The sequence below is a fragment of the Sturnus vulgaris genome, chromosome 1 (assembly GCF_052056855.1).
Source record: "Sturnus vulgaris isolate bStuVul1 chromosome 1, bStuVul1.hap1, whole genome shotgun sequence".
Classification (NCBI taxonomy): domain Eukaryota; kingdom Metazoa; phylum Chordata; class Aves; order Passeriformes; family Sturnidae; genus Sturnus; species Sturnus vulgaris.
Window position 1 is genome coordinate 94,993,478 of NC_142243.1, and position 15,706 is coordinate 95,009,183.

Sequence of the window (15,706 nt, forward strand, 5' to 3'; positions counted from 1 at the left end):
GAGCAATTGTTTTCCCAGTTCAATATCACAGCTCAGAATCTCCTCCCTACAACCCTCTCTACAGTGGCACAATACAGAGAAGGTGGAGATGTTCTTCAACATACCAGCTGGCAAAGTCAAAGAAGAGTTCAGAAAACTCTCTAAGTCCCTTGACCTTTAAAGTCAGAGACATTTTCCCTTCTCATAGTACTCATGCAATCTTTGCCATAAAATACTTATACAAACAGTAAACATCCACATTTTACAGAGCCATTAGTCATAAAGGCTTCTTCCTTACGCAGCTCTACCCTGCTGTGGTGCAAGAGAGGGGGAGAAAAGAGCTAACAATTATGGTCTGTGGTTTGTAGCTCTGTGATTTGTGTTTCAGGTGTGCTATTAGATGATTACAAAGAAACTTAATTCTTTCGGCGTTTTTTAACTGCTGGAAACATCTTTCTGGTGTTCCTATCAAGTGTTGCTTTAGGGACCTTTCAGGTCTAGCTAAGAAACAGAATAAGTATTCAACAGCTGCTCAGAGGGAAGCACTTCTCAGACCAGAGTTTCGCACTGAGGTACCCAAGCCTTATTTCCTGGTATCCACATAAGTACAGGAATTTCAGGTACTTGAAAACAAGTGTTTTGCAAAAACAGTCACAGCTTGTGCAACCCCACTATTACACTTACGTGGAGAATTGTATCTTAGTGGTAATGGATAAGTAACTGGAAAAATAGCCACTAACAGTGGTTTATTTACCACAAAGTAATATCCTTAATTGTCTCTCCTTTCCAAAAGACTATATCAGCTTGTTGCCATCCCTCTCTAGGAAGTCATCCACAATTAAGCTCCTGGTGGCTCCATGTCACATCAACTGCTCAAAACACTGTAAGGAATATAGGTTGAATGACTGAAAATCTAGCTGGCTCTATCTTTTCACAGCATTGTTCATTAAATTAGTACTAAACTAATAAACATCTGTAATCTACTTCATTATTTCCTTTCCAAAAGGACATGTGACCAGAATCCATCTCTAATCCAAGGTGAATATAACTTTGTTTTCAATAACAAGATATAAGGCAGTCCTAAATTTTTATGATTCCTGTGTAAGAAACTATATGCTGTCACAGCATTTGCCAAAAAGGAACAGAGATATCTGCAGGGACAGATAATTAATGTAGTAACTAATAGTCACCACACAGAATCATATTACCAAATAACATAATCTATTAGCTCATAAAGAATATTTTTAATGAACTGAAAGAATTGAAAGAACATTGAAAGAATTACAATGAAAGGTTATGTAGGAGCAAAAGCAGCTATACATCTTCTAATATTTGTGCCTCTTTTTAAACATCTATTTTTCATTTTGTAGTTTTTCATTCCCTTAGGTACAGCATGAACTTAAAAGCAACCTAGATTCTTCACAGGATTTTTAGAGTATATGATGGATCAATAATTTGTTGGTTTGTTTATGAAATATGCCAACTTACCAGGACAGAGTCATTTTTAAGAGGAAAGAAAGATCAATATATATGTGCATAGATTTATGGGTGTTTTTTGTTGCAATCAAAATAAGTCTTTTTGTTTAAAGAATTCTAAAAGGCAAGCTTGTTTTTTCTATTTCATCAGCAGGCTTAAGCAGGCCACTTTAATACTAAATGCTGATAAACACTACTTGTCAATCTTTCATTCTGTTAAAATCCCTTTAGAGTGTAATTTTAGTAGCGTAAGTTCTAAAAACACAAGCAACAAGCATACTAGGACTTTCTAAACATGACGATGTCTACAATGTGTTCACGTCTTTAAATATGTGAAATATTTGCCTTGAACTTAGGATCTAATCCACTGCTGTATTTCTTCTTCCCTCGGGTTACATGGATAGAAGTTTCTCAGGAGAAAAAAACAACACTAGATGGGTGGAAAGAGGGTTTGGACCCCCCCATTTCCTTGCTGCATCCCCCACACAGGACCATAGCTTTTTCTTTTCTCTTGCAGCAGCAATGCAAGTGTGATATCTGACTTGTGTTAGTTTTCAATGTCCTCAGTGCCCTGTACACTCTAAAATTTTAATGTTAAATTTACTTATTACCCATTAGTTTTGGTGTCAAAGCTGAAGACACAGAAATATCATGAGCACTACTTAAAGGGTCCAAAGCCAGGTTGGAAGGGCGTTTAAGAAACCTAATCTAGTGGGTGGCATTCCTTACCATGGCAGGGGTTTGGAATCAGATGATATTTAGGGTCCTTTCCAAATCAAGCTATTCTCTAAGTCCCTTAGAGTTCAGCAATCCTAATATTGTTTTCTAATTCCTTTCCTACCAGCCATGAACATAGGTATATCCATCTTCTGAAGGCACACAGGACTTTTGCAGCCACTCTATACACACTAGACAGAATTTGAAACTAGGTGCATCTCAGCCTATCTCATCTCTAGGGTCCACTTTGATTATTTTTGTGTTCTCAGAAGTCATATAAATAAAACATAATGGCAAGATGGTGATAGTGCTGTATATACAATATCTATCTAATTTACCTAGCAGATGTAGCATTCATCTCTCACAGAGGTAGGAATAGTCTGTCTTTCATCTTCTTGGGCAGGCCCAGTCATAATTCTATAAAATAATCCTAATAAGAGGGGTATCATCTCCTTTCTAAAATGCTGAGCAGACCTTTTCTATACACAATCTAAGACCCTGTATCTCCTAGGTAGTCTGCTGTAAGATGGACTTAAAAGTGATATGAGCTTTGACAACTGTTTACCACGAAAATATCCAGAATCCTTCAAACCCACACTGGCCACTTAGCATCAGTCATCTCACATGCACAAACAGATATGATGCATGCCCAAACTGAATGAGGCATGGTTAACCCTTCCGTATGTTCTTCAACAGGCGATCAAATTGAAATATAAAAATGAAACTCACTGTAGTCAGTTGTTCCCTGAATCCCAGTCACTGGATAGTGTCTTGCTGAACACAGTCTGAGATCCAGATTTTTTATTTGACAGTGCATTCTCTTTTGTTGCTGCTGGTATGGATGCAGTCTTGATTTACTGAAAAAGAAAAAAATCAGAATAAATTGGCCACTACCCCCATTTTCAGATCTGTTCCACTCATGACAGGTCTGCCTTTCAAATCAGAGTAAATACTGCAATCAAAGACTTTTTTTTTTTCCTTCCCCATGTAACACCTAAAGGATGAAGAGGAATACATATTATTATATACAGATTACATAATAATGGAAATTAAATACATATTAGAAGAAAATTAACTGTTTTATTCACTGGATAGATAACTGTATTTAAGTGATAAACTTTTTATTTGAAAATGTCATTAAGGAATGGAATTTAGTACTATTTGATTAAGAAAAAGGATACTGCTGCATTCTATCTGTCCTTCATACAAGTTAATTTTTTGCATACTTTGTCCATAATTACAGTGTAATTCCACAAACTTTGCTTAGAAAGCAAGAGACCACAAAATTGATTTTTACTGCTGGAGGAGCTAAGCTAGACTATTGATCTCTCAATTCTTTGTGTGATTTCAGATAGCTTCCTTAAAATATACTGGAACAGTCCAAGGTTTTCTGTGGGAAGAGGATAACATGATGCAAGTCACCTACTAAACAGAGTTTATTCAAATGTTTACCAAATTCTCTTTTCTTCCTCAATTAATACTTTCACTTTTCTGTTTTTCCTCTTTCCCACTTCCCCTCTCCCCACTTCCAGAGCTATCAAAGGCATCATTAAAGAAGCAAAAAAGAGAAATCAAGAAAAAAAAGCAAGATTACCTTGTTAAAAATTCAAACTGGCTACTAAAAGAAGAAATAGCAAATAAAATATTTAAAATATTTTTTTTAAATATGTTATTAAAATTTTGATTTTGATGTGCCTCAGTCAGAATTAAGAAGTAGAACTATCCCCCCTTCATTAGTATGCCAAATGTTCTTCAAAATAGCCATTTAAACAAAGTAATTGATTATCTTCCATACTCTTTCAGTCTCAGAATTAAAAGATATACGCAAATTATCCAGGAATTTTTTTTTTCATTGATTTATTCTACAATTTTATTACATTATCAACAAAACAATGGAAAATCATAAAATAAAAAAACAACCTTTCAAGGCTTTGCAGAGTTGCCTGTAACTTTACAAAAGTAACTAGAGGAAATTTACCTTTCTTGTCTTGTTCTGACTCTTTGGCTGTCATGGGTGAAATTCTTACTGTCCTACTGATTAAAAAAAAAAGGCATCAAACCACAACATTCAATTCTGTCAGGGCTGTCAGGATGGTGGAGAAAATTACCAAGAGTTCTATCTGTTCTTTGAATAAAATCAAGAAAAAAAAGAATATGTTTATTTCCTTCATTTATATTTTTATTTCTTTCAGTATGCCTGTCCAGTTCTAAACATAAGTCATTCTTGGCTTTTTTTCTACCAGTGTCGACTTTATTGCCTGATTTTTAAATTAATTCAATACAATTTAAGGAGATTACATATCACCAATAAGCACATAGGAAGTGTCTGACCACACAAGTGGTGGTCAACTTCAATGGATCATTTACATAATATTTATTGTTCTCTACATCAACATGCCAGGCTAAGTGTTAAGCATTAGTAATTACAGTTTTATTATTAATTATGTTTCTTTTAAGTGTCTTAACTTATAGTGAGCTAAGAAAAATGTGAAACTGCAAAATAGACTTTTAAAAATAATATTGAATTAATAAATAACAATTAATATTCCTCTCTTTTGTACATTATAGTTTAATTAAGAAACTTACTTAGCAGTAATAAAAAAAGTCTCTATCACCCCAGAAAGACTATGATGCTGTGCTAAATTTCTTATTTATCCCATAAATCTTTAGATAAATTCTGTTTGTTCAATTTAATAACAGTTTATTAAGAGTTAATTAAGAACATACACAGTCAAAGAATATATTAGACCTCAACAATGTCCAGTTTATTATTGAATCAATTAAAAATTACTACACTGTTTGCAGTAGCCCGTATTAGAAATATTATGTTCACATTTATTTTATGCATGACTCTCCAATATGTGAATAGATCTAATCTATCAGTCTTTGAACTCTTCATTGCTTTTTATTTGTCCCTGCTACTTTTAGGCAAAAATACTTCAAGAAGATCACCTGGTCTTTAGTATAGCAATGTTTGCTTTTCCAAGTTCCTACAACATGAACAAATAGCTCCTAGTAATAATAACAATCTAATCTAATCTCATGATGCAGGTACTGGTTTAGGAATTCTGCTATGACATAAAATGCCCAAAGCAATGACGAGGTGTTACCTATCTTTAAACTTTCAGTATGAAAACTAGTAAAAACTTCTTGAAGATGCTAATTTATAGATTTCATTAGGTTTTGTTGAGCTGAGTAGGAAAGTCTTGGTTTTATTTTCCAATTTGCTGGGAAAGATATTCCACTGACTGAGTAGTTGTTGATTGTGTTTAATGTTAGAATTTCTGAAACAATGACTATTTTTGTTAAAATCCTTGGAGATCAGACTGCATCTCACCTTTTAAGTCCCAAAGGAATGAAATTCATTACCATTGTGATCCCATTCTTTGTGCATGTTGACAATGTCTTGAGAAAAAAAAAAAAAAAGAGTGATTGAAAAGACCACACAAAACAATTTCAAAATGCTTTAGGCACAAACTATGTGAGTGACAACTACAAATTTAAGTGCTGTAATTCTTTGATTAATAGAAAGAAAGTGATTTAGATTATTTTGATAACAGCCTGTAGGAAAAAAAATGACACTTAAAGGACTATAGAAATTTGAGGTTTGAATTACTTGCCTAAGATGTGTTTTTAAAAATAACCTGTCACCTACATTTCGGAAGGAGAAGAAAAAGCCAAGTTATTGGCTTTTTATGAAGTAAACTACCTACTATATACTCCAGAAGTGACACTTACATTTTTTCTTACCATATCCAAAACCTAAGAACTTGAATCATATAATAGCCTATTATAGAGTCAGAGTATGGACATGATAAGAAAGCAAATTCAGAATTTACTTCTAGTTCACTAAAAAGAGCAAAGTTATGATCTCTTCAAAAAATACTTCCATGCAAAGACTTCTTATAATTAACAGCAGTTTTGAAGACTGGCTAGACAGACCAATAATGCATAATTACCAAGTGCCAAGTACACTAAGATGAAATAGAATTACCTGTTTTAACAAGCGCATTTGAAGCCCATATCTGCTCTAAAGTTCTACTTTTGTGACATAAAGGAAACCAATTGCACTCATTTAGATGGTCAAATGAAGAATTAGGTGCCAAACTGAAATTTCTTGTTTTATTGTTATTAATTTTTCACAATGAAAAATCTGGAACTTCTCAGTGCTTTTAAACAACACTTTTTGCATGACTCAGTATCCCCTCAGGAAGGAGAAGCCCAGGAACTCTGTAGGTCTATAAAGAAATCCAATATGCCATTTCCCTCTATTCATAAACCTCTGAAACAAATTTTTATCCTCCATTCTGCACTTCTTCATTGAAGTTTGGCCACTAGAATTATTCTGTCCCTCACTTTGCTGTACCTGTGGTCTGATTTTGTGTAAAAGGTTAAATGAAAGTGAAAGATCCTGAAAAAGATTACATTCCTCCTGTGTCACTTGCCACCCTCTCTGATAATCCAAAAGATCCTTGCTAAGACTAAGTTCCAGCTGTTAGGCCAATCAATCAGTACTGACACCAAGTGATGTTCCTGAACAGGAAGCAAGACAGCATTTGCTTAAGATGTCATTCTCTCATTTTTGTAACCGTCTTCACATTGGTTTGAGCCCTTAGTTCATCATTCAAAAAAATAATTTGATCTTACCCAAACAAGACTTCCTTTTTAGTCCATCTTCAGAAAACTCTTTAATGAGAGTTATCAAATAGATATTTGCATATTACACAGCTTTTAAAGAAATGCAAAATTTACTTTTTTCTTTAGCTGTCTTGGTGCAAGCAAGTACCTATAAATTAGGGGATTTGCAGATAGGCCTGAACAAAGAGTTCAGCCTAAAGTATTATCTATTTTGTATCTCATAATTATCTTGCTTATAGTAACTGCAAATTCAGATGAAAATTTACAGCATGACTTTTTATTACTGAGAGACTTAAGAAACAACGCTCACCCAGGCAGTGAAACCACACATTTCACAGGTCCCATTGAGTCAAATAGGAAGAACAGTAAGTTTATCTTTGTGAAGGCATTTTAAAAAACATTATTTTCCTCTTCATCCTCCTCAGAGGAAAAGATGCACGTAGCAGGAGCATTCGCATAGAGCAGGTGTATTGTGAGTGTCTGGGATTGGCCACTGAGAAAAGGATTCTTAGCATAGGAGCAATGTTCCTTTGGATAACTCAGGTTTGAAGGGACATCTCAAGTCCAGCCTTCTATACCGTATGTTGAACTTCAAAATGGAATGGAATGGAATGGAATGGAATGGAATGGAATGGAATGGAATGGAATGGAATGGAATGGAACGGAACAGAACGGAACAGAACAGTGTAGAATAGAATAGAATAGAATAGAATAGAATAGAATAGAATAGAATAGAATAGAATAGAATAGAATAGAATAGAATAGAATAGAATAGAATAGAATAGAATAGGAGTTCAGTTGGAAGGGAAGTACAACTATCCCTTAGTCCACCTGCACCTTATTCCAGTTTATCATTGCCTTTCTCTAGATGGATTCTACAATTGCTGAACATCTGGGAATAATAAACGACCAAATTTTGCTGCAGTTAGCATGAACCTGGAGCTATTTCAATTAAAACCACAAAAAGTTTTCCTGATTTATTTCAGAAGAGGAAAGAATGAAGATAAATTCTTTTACAAATTTATATCCAGTCAGATGATGTCAGTTTTGTGTCAAAAGACTACTTGTTAGTACCAAGAAGTTTAGAACTCTAAAACACAAAACGTCTTTCCTGAAATCCTGAAAGAGGCATAGAGAAGTAGCAGTAAAGTTCCCATGAAACAGACTACATAAACTTTAGTTCTTTTGAGAACTCTTAATACACCACAGTCCTTAAACATGACATCATCATTAACGAAGAATTGTGCACTAGCTGTTTTCAACTCTATGAACAAGAAATGGTAAACCCACAAGAGAAAATTGAATCTATAAAAGCCTTTGACATTAATGACAAGTTTTTTGGAGCAGTTGCAATTGCTTCAAATGCAGCTTTGGAAGATCTGTTATTTCATTTGGAGACAACTCAGGTGCCATCTTTCCATCCCTTCCTAAACACTTGGAAAAAAAAAAGGTTATCAAATTAGAATTTTTGCCCAAAGGTTTTACAGATGTACTGGCAGTGTAATTTGGGTCATCACAGAGTAATTTAGGTATGAAGGTGTCATGGGAGGCCATTCAGATGAACATATGGTTCAAAGCATGCTTAACATCAAAGCTAGATCAGATTGCCTAGGGCCTTGTCCAATTACATTTTGAAGCTCTCTGAGGATGGGCATTTCACAACCTGTCCAGACAAACTGTTCCAGTGCACTACTGCAGTAATGTTACTATAAAAACTACAAGCAATGGAAAGAGTCTGACAGACATCGGGACATTAAGAATTTCCTCTCCTTCCAGCAGTAAGTGATGCAGGGGGCCGTTTCATGTAGGACTGTAGGATTCCCAAGAAGTGGGCTACACACAGGAGTAGATACTTCCACAGAGACTGAGAAGTATAAGGTTCTGCAGTCACATGCAATTCTTGGCCACATGAGAACCTAAGACTCTTACCGGCAGCTGAGCCTGCCCTAGTCTGAAGGAGTAGAATAAGTGTCAGTAATACCCAAAAACTGAGCTGGCATATTAGAAATTGGCTTACGCTTTTATTGCAGGAAACAAGAACAGAGTGGAGAGGAGCTGAAAACTGGAAACAGCCCCAGGTTCCCTTCAACTTTCTGCATGCTACCAAATGATGTATGCAAAAATGGGTGAAAACAAATTACTTGCACACTGCTAACATAAAAGAAAGTATGTTGCTTTCAATAATTTGTTCCACTACTGAGGTTCTGAACACAGACTTAACGTCAGTTATAAGACTTTCTGTTTTGGAGGAGAGAGACGGCTTTGTAGTAGATAGCTGCCTCCTAATAACAATACAGTTCTTCATTTATAAGCAGCTCCATGACTCCAACACATACTTAGCTTTTTCCACATTCTTCCTTTTATTGTCCTTCATTCATTCCCTAACCAACTTCCTTTGCTTCTCTTTTTGAATAATTCAGCTCCTACTAAAATTAACTGTGGAGCTGACAAGATAAGACCTGCTATGACCAGTTTATGCCATTTATGCTCTACATTATTTTCAGCTCACCTATTTAGATTGTCAACTCTGTGTTTGTACAGGGCTTTGCAAAATGAGGATCAATACTTGGCTGACCCTTAACCACTGTAATAATAAACATGATTAATAACAATGCATGATTATTTTTCAGTCTAAAAACACTATGAGAAACAAATTCATTGAGGAAAGATGAAAATCACAGCAGCTACCACTGCTCTATTTTCTCCTTTCCATCTATTGTTTAGATCCAGATTCATAAAGTTAAATAGACAGTCATTCTTCCTCAAACTTTGATTACTTTTTTCACTATATGAAAGATAAACCCCTGGTACTATACAGAGAGCATTAGTTTGTTCAGTCTCCAATATCTGATATCCTTTATGTCCCAAATTTACCTTTGGATCATTAAAGAATTTATCAGCTAGACCTTTTGCACCCTGAGACTCATCAAGAGGAAAAGGAATGCTACAATGTCTGTACGCTGATAAAAAACTCCTACTCAGAAAAAAAAGTTACCATACTTTGTCTTATTTAACACTTCCAATTTTTTAAAACTGTAGTTTGTCTCAGAGTGTGATCAACTAAAATTATTGTTTTTCATGCAAAATGAGATCATGGTAATGTTCTACCACCTTCCCATTCTGTATTTATCTGGCTATAGGCTATTATGCTTCTCATAAAATTACCTTATAAGCATTTGTAGGCAAGAATATTTATAACACGTTATACCGAGCCTAGCACTTCTTAATCAGAACACTTTTATTGTAAATGTTATCAATAATTTATAAGAGGAGAATAAAATTAAGATTTCTATATTTAACTAATTGTAATATTTCTGTTTGAAATGTGATGTTAAGGGACTGATAAATTGCTTCTTTGAGGTAAAAATGAGTAAAAATCACATAATTTCTTCCATCTTTATGAGCAGAGGTGATCCAAATTAGCAATTTTTGATCTACGGATATCTCTTGTCTGCAATTAGGCACAATCACTGCCATGGCAGGCAGTTATAATCACTAGATGCAATTTCTTGCAGTTGTTCATATTAAAATCAGAAATGCAAGCAACAGCCCCTCTAGCCAAGACAAAATACATGTGGCAAAAGCAGTTCCTTAAGAATAACTGTGTTAGCTCTTTAAGATAATTTTGCCAGAAAGGCTTTTGCATAGGGAAGGGAAAAATGTATCAGAGACATCTGCTTTTTGCCCTCCAAAGTTAAGTGCCTTTTCACCTCTCTTCTCAACACCCTGATATGCTTATGATGTATTCCAAAATAGTCCAACAGCTCAGAAATTGATGGATAGCAATTTTTCCCATGAAAATTACTGTGACGAAGGAGTGATGCAGGCAGAGACTTAAGAAATACATGCATTCTAAATACATACAGCAAGTGTGCATGATGTGGGGGATGCAAAGGGAAGAGACAGATCATCCTTATCAACTGGAGATGCTGGGTTTTTTTACTGGCTGTTTTTACAGCTGCTGAATCTTTCAAAATCATCCTTCGCCAATCAATTCACACTGAGCTCTGCTATCTCTTGTCACAATGCTGTTTTTCCGTCCTTCCCTCTGGATAGTCTTGCTGACCTTGATTCAGTGGAGGAAGATGATGAGGATGAAAACATAACTATTCAGACAGAGAGGAAAGGCACTCAGGCAAAAAGATTTACACTGGGCATTCAGGCCCACAGGTGAGCCAGCTGAGTCTAATACTGTATCATGTTCAGAAAGGACTCAGGCACTGAAAAGGCAGCACCTTCTCCAGCAGGTGATCCTAATGATAAGGCTGTATATATAGAAAAGAAAAATCAGGGCCTATGGTTATTGGGAGAACTAACAATTAGTAGAATGTTAAAGGTTATATACTAGAAGTTGAGTGTCTGATAGAGGAAAGAACTTTTAGCCAAACTGTTTAAGTTTTTACTTTGTTTCTGTAAGGGTTATTACCTGCAGCAATATTGACTTAAGTGAAAAAGAGAATGTTGAACTTTTTATTTTCACACATTTTATTACAAGAATACTTACATTAAATGAGGGTAATATTTTCCATTTTTGATCACTCTCTATCAAAAAGAATAATAAAAAATATTTAAATATAACTATCTTTTAGAACACTTATGCCAAGAATTGGAAAGAGAAAATAGCCCATTTTTAAGTGTTGTGTAAGATTGCAGAAAAATCTAAATGTATCCTCTGTCATGGTCAGGCAGGCAATCAAAAAAACATCCCCTCAAAAAGGCCAAAACTTGATAATACAGATTAGTTATACTAATGTCTCTGTGCAGCATATTTAAGCAGATTCTTAAAACATGAAGTAGTCCCTCCAGTTTCATTTGGTTTATTCACGTAATCAAAATTGTCACACTAAGTATTTATTGTATGAATGAATTGTACTTACAAAGAAGTAACACAGTGGTATCATGTCCACGAAAAGCAGCAAGACCTGTTCTGGATGTTCTGACCAGGACTGGTAACATGCTTGCTGCTCAATGTCATCTCACACAGCCTTACAGTTGCTCATTTCTACTGAGTGCCACAAAGAAAGGAATGCTGAATCCTCGACCTTCACAGAATTATCTCTGCTCTATTGTAAAATTTACTAATATAGGGTTAGAGAGAGGAAGACAGCCATATACCAACAGAATGCAAGGACGGTTATTCTACACTGCCTTTACAATTGCGACTTAGTGGTAGATGCTTACCTTAGCTTCCAGACATGCCTACCTTAAGATTCTGGAAATACTCTGGCCTCCAGAAAGTTTGCAAGCTAGAAATCAGGACCCAATTCTGATGCATACAGCACTCAATGCTTTATGCTAACAATATTCTTCTTTCAAGTGTAAGGTAAAAGACTCCTGACAATACAGTTTCAGTAGAGTCAGTCAGTCCACAGATGGTAAAATATGACTACTGTATTCCTACCAAAAATTCCCCATAAATATACAGGGCTGTGAGTTAAAACTGTCTTGCCATTTGGTAAGGGCCAACTCTTCCCACTCTCCCAAGCAGCAAAGGCAAAGTGTAAAATGACATTGGCTAGACGGAGCAGGTATCATTGCCTGGGAGGCTTCTGCTTTGCACGTTGTTGACACAGGCTCTAAAATCAGTGATAAACAGAGAGCTGGATATCAAGCCTGAGGAAAGCAACTAATAATGATTCCATATTAGCTGTTAAAAAAGTTCATTCAAGACACAAGATTCTGGATCCTGTAGCACTGCAGAGTTTTACAGGCTTCATAAAAAAAACAGATTCAAGGTTTTAATTAGCACTGTGACAGTTCGGAACTGCTGTCAATCAATCTTTGAGAAAAAAAAATACTTGTCAAGTTTGCATGCCCAGGGAGAGTTAAATTAAAATTAAAGTGAATTTTAAAAGATGGGAAATAATTAGAGCACCAGGAAAAAGAATTCAGAGAAAAAGAAAGCTGTAAGAGGAAAATTATGTTATTAATTATGCTTTTTACTTTTTATAATTAATCCTCATTCAAGTCTCAGCTCACCTTTAATAAAATTAATGAACGATTATACAGGCAGTGTTATACTGCCCGATGTTTGATTATGCAGATTTCCCACACCATGTGCACACATATAAGCATGCCCAAATGACCAAGTATGTGCCCATCAGAAATGCAGTAGAACGGTCTACGCTGTCTGAATAAGACTCCCAAACTCACATGCACAGTTTATTAGCATATTTACTAAGCCCAGTTTCAAGTGCAAAAGCAAAGTTGTGCATTCCCTAAAGCCAGCTCGAGAAGATTACAGAGGATGTTCACACAGAACAAAAGGGTATCAGCATCAAACACTCCCATTCTTCAGTCAGTGCAGCTCCAATGCAAAAGCTCAAATCTGGGAGGATTGTAAACCTTAGATTGTGAAAGACAACTGTGGGAAAGACATAAGACTAATGTGAGACAGACACCCAAAACAGTGAGCTATGGGTCTACACAAAGCAAAAGCAACGAGGGAGTGAAACGTGGAGGAAAACCTGACATTTTGTTCTGAACAGACAGCTGGATGAAGGGAATGCATGAGAAACCCTCACTGGAGAAGACAAGCAACGCTTTATTTCATTAAGGAGAAATGTTAATAATTTTCATAGCTCCTGAAGCTACCACATTCATATAAACACAACATGTATATGGCAGCGTGGAGACATGTACATACAGTTTACAGGTAGAAACATATACAAAACATACCAAATGTGCTATGTAACTACAAACTAAAACCCCTCTATCTACAAGGTCAGTAAAGAGATGCAGTGTCACTTACACTTTTTAAAACAACTAGTTGTTCCTGGTGCATGCCTGAAATGCCTGAATTGCTGCAAGGCAAAGATCCCTATGCCATTTTCCTTGCAGAGAGGTTTAAAAAACAGAATTAAATTACATACCCAGTGAATAGGAATGATATTTGTAACTGCTGTGGTTATCCTGAAACGTGGTTACTACCCTACATCTGACTCACTAAGCAAAAGGAGCAGCTTTCTGCAACGCTTTATGAACCTGACAATTAAGCAGCAAGTAAGACAGGAGTAGGAAAACTCAGCTCCCAGCTAGCAAAGTTGTTCAATTGCCAGGCACTGCCTAACTTTATAAGCCCTAGCTTCATCTTTAAGGAAATATGTGAGGTCACTTCAAAGTTTCACAAACTGCTAATACTTCAAATTGCCAAGATAAATATTTTTCCATGCCCCTACCTGCCTTTATGCATGTACTTTTCTTCAGCCAGCAAATACATAGTATCTGAAAATATATTACAAACCAAAATGATATTAACTATTTATCTTAGTCCTATGCATTGAGGCTTTATTTGCTGATACTTCTAATGTGTGTCCTGTGAGAAGTGTGTTTCTAAAATATATCCTTTAGTGTCTACAACTTTACATGACATGTGACTGCAAACAAGCACAGACAAATACTCTGACACTTGAGTTCTTCATTAGAACAAATACTGATCTATATAGTTTTTCTTTTGTGTATAGAGAGCAAAGCATCAGATAGCTTCAGAAAGTCAATTAAAAAGAGAGATGGTGCATCTTAATCACAGGGCTTTTTCTATCTGTTTTTTCCAGTAGTTACTTAAAACCACTAACTTGAAATCACTCACATGCTGTCTTCAGAAGTTCACTCAATCAAAGGGCCAAGCTCTGAGCAATCAAAGATCTTAAATCACTGGAGTGCCCAACATCAGCCACAGGAGGATTAAAAATCCAGTAGCCAGAACTCAATTCTTCGATCTAGCAAGCACCAGCGCATTATGAGAAGTCCCTAAAGCCCTAGATCACAGCCCAGCCTTTGCCTACTGTGGAGCTAAGTGGAAACCGTCTTTAATTCCTTAGGAGATCCTATCTTGCCAGATGAAAATAGATATTGGCCTCTGTGTGTAGGATGATTAGAAGAATGGAAGAGGATTAAACAAGATGCAAGGGGAAAGGCTCAGAGTGGCTCATTTACATGGTATTACTGCTGACAGATAGGTGTTAACAGAACAGAGCAACCTAAAGGCAAAACTGTATCTGAATTAAAGCTGTATTTATTTACTCAAGTTATAAAGGGATTAAGTCCTGTTTATTTTACCACATCCAGCACTGTTTTATCTATTAAGCACTTTGATGCTTACTCAATTGTTCTGTCTCATGCATTGCACAGATGTTTAGGAATGTGTTTATCTTTATTTAAAACAGAAGCTTTTAAATGTTTCAAACATAAAATATAGATGCTAATGGCAAGTTAAACATTCACGGATGTCTTCGTGTCTCCCAAAATGGAGACATTTTTAAAACAGACAATGGGAAAAGTAAAAAGCACATTTATAAGTACTTTGTAGATTGCTGGCAGTGAGAACTAGGTATAGGAGGGTATACGTCACACATAAAGGGAGTGTCACTGACAAAAAAAAATCATTGTATTTGGATTAACTTCTAATAATTCAAAAAGCTTTAATTAGGCAGGAAAATGATTTAGCAAAAATTCCATCCTACCTAATATATCAGTTATTCTGATATTCAGTGAGTTTTCTCAAAAGAGAGTTTAACACCTCATAAGGAAGGCACTGTTTCACTCTGAGTGAAGCCCTGTAGGAGCTGTTCTCAGGTGACCCAGTTCTCAGGGGACACAGAAATATTCCCTCCTTGGACGGTAACACCAGAAAATCAGTTATTTGTAAGATCCAGCCTGAGTGCTACTTGGCTTCTTTTATGCCCTTAGTTGTCTCATTTACCATCCCAAGTTTGTTCTTGATACTTCTTATCTTCTGGGAACTGGAAAGCTAATTGTACCTCTTAGCTTTGCCCATCCCTGCTTGGGCTCCAGCAGACCTGCTTCCCTCCTCCTCTCTTTCTTCTCTTCCTGCTCATTGCAATAATGACACTTTGCAAATGTTTGTGCTCTACTCAAAACCTTGCCAAATCATTTT

At 35.9% G+C, this 15,706-nt stretch overlaps 1 long non-coding RNA gene across 3 annotated transcripts in view; it reads right to left on the reverse strand.

The window, feature by feature from the left end:
- The window catches only part of LOC148225361 (uncharacterized), a 157,377-nt gene extending 141,874 nt beyond the window's left edge, over window positions 1-15,503 (reverse strand). For all 3 annotated transcript variants that reach the window (XR_015806255.1, XR_015806260.1, XR_015806261.1), the window contains exons 1-2: window positions 4,151-15,503; window positions 2,902-3,029 (exon numbers count right to left, since the gene is read on the reverse strand). This is a non-coding gene — a long non-coding RNA (uncharacterized LOC148225361). The remainder of the gene's footprint in view (window positions 1-2,901; window positions 3,030-4,150) is intronic.
- Window positions 15,504-15,706: the final 203 nt, after the last annotated feature.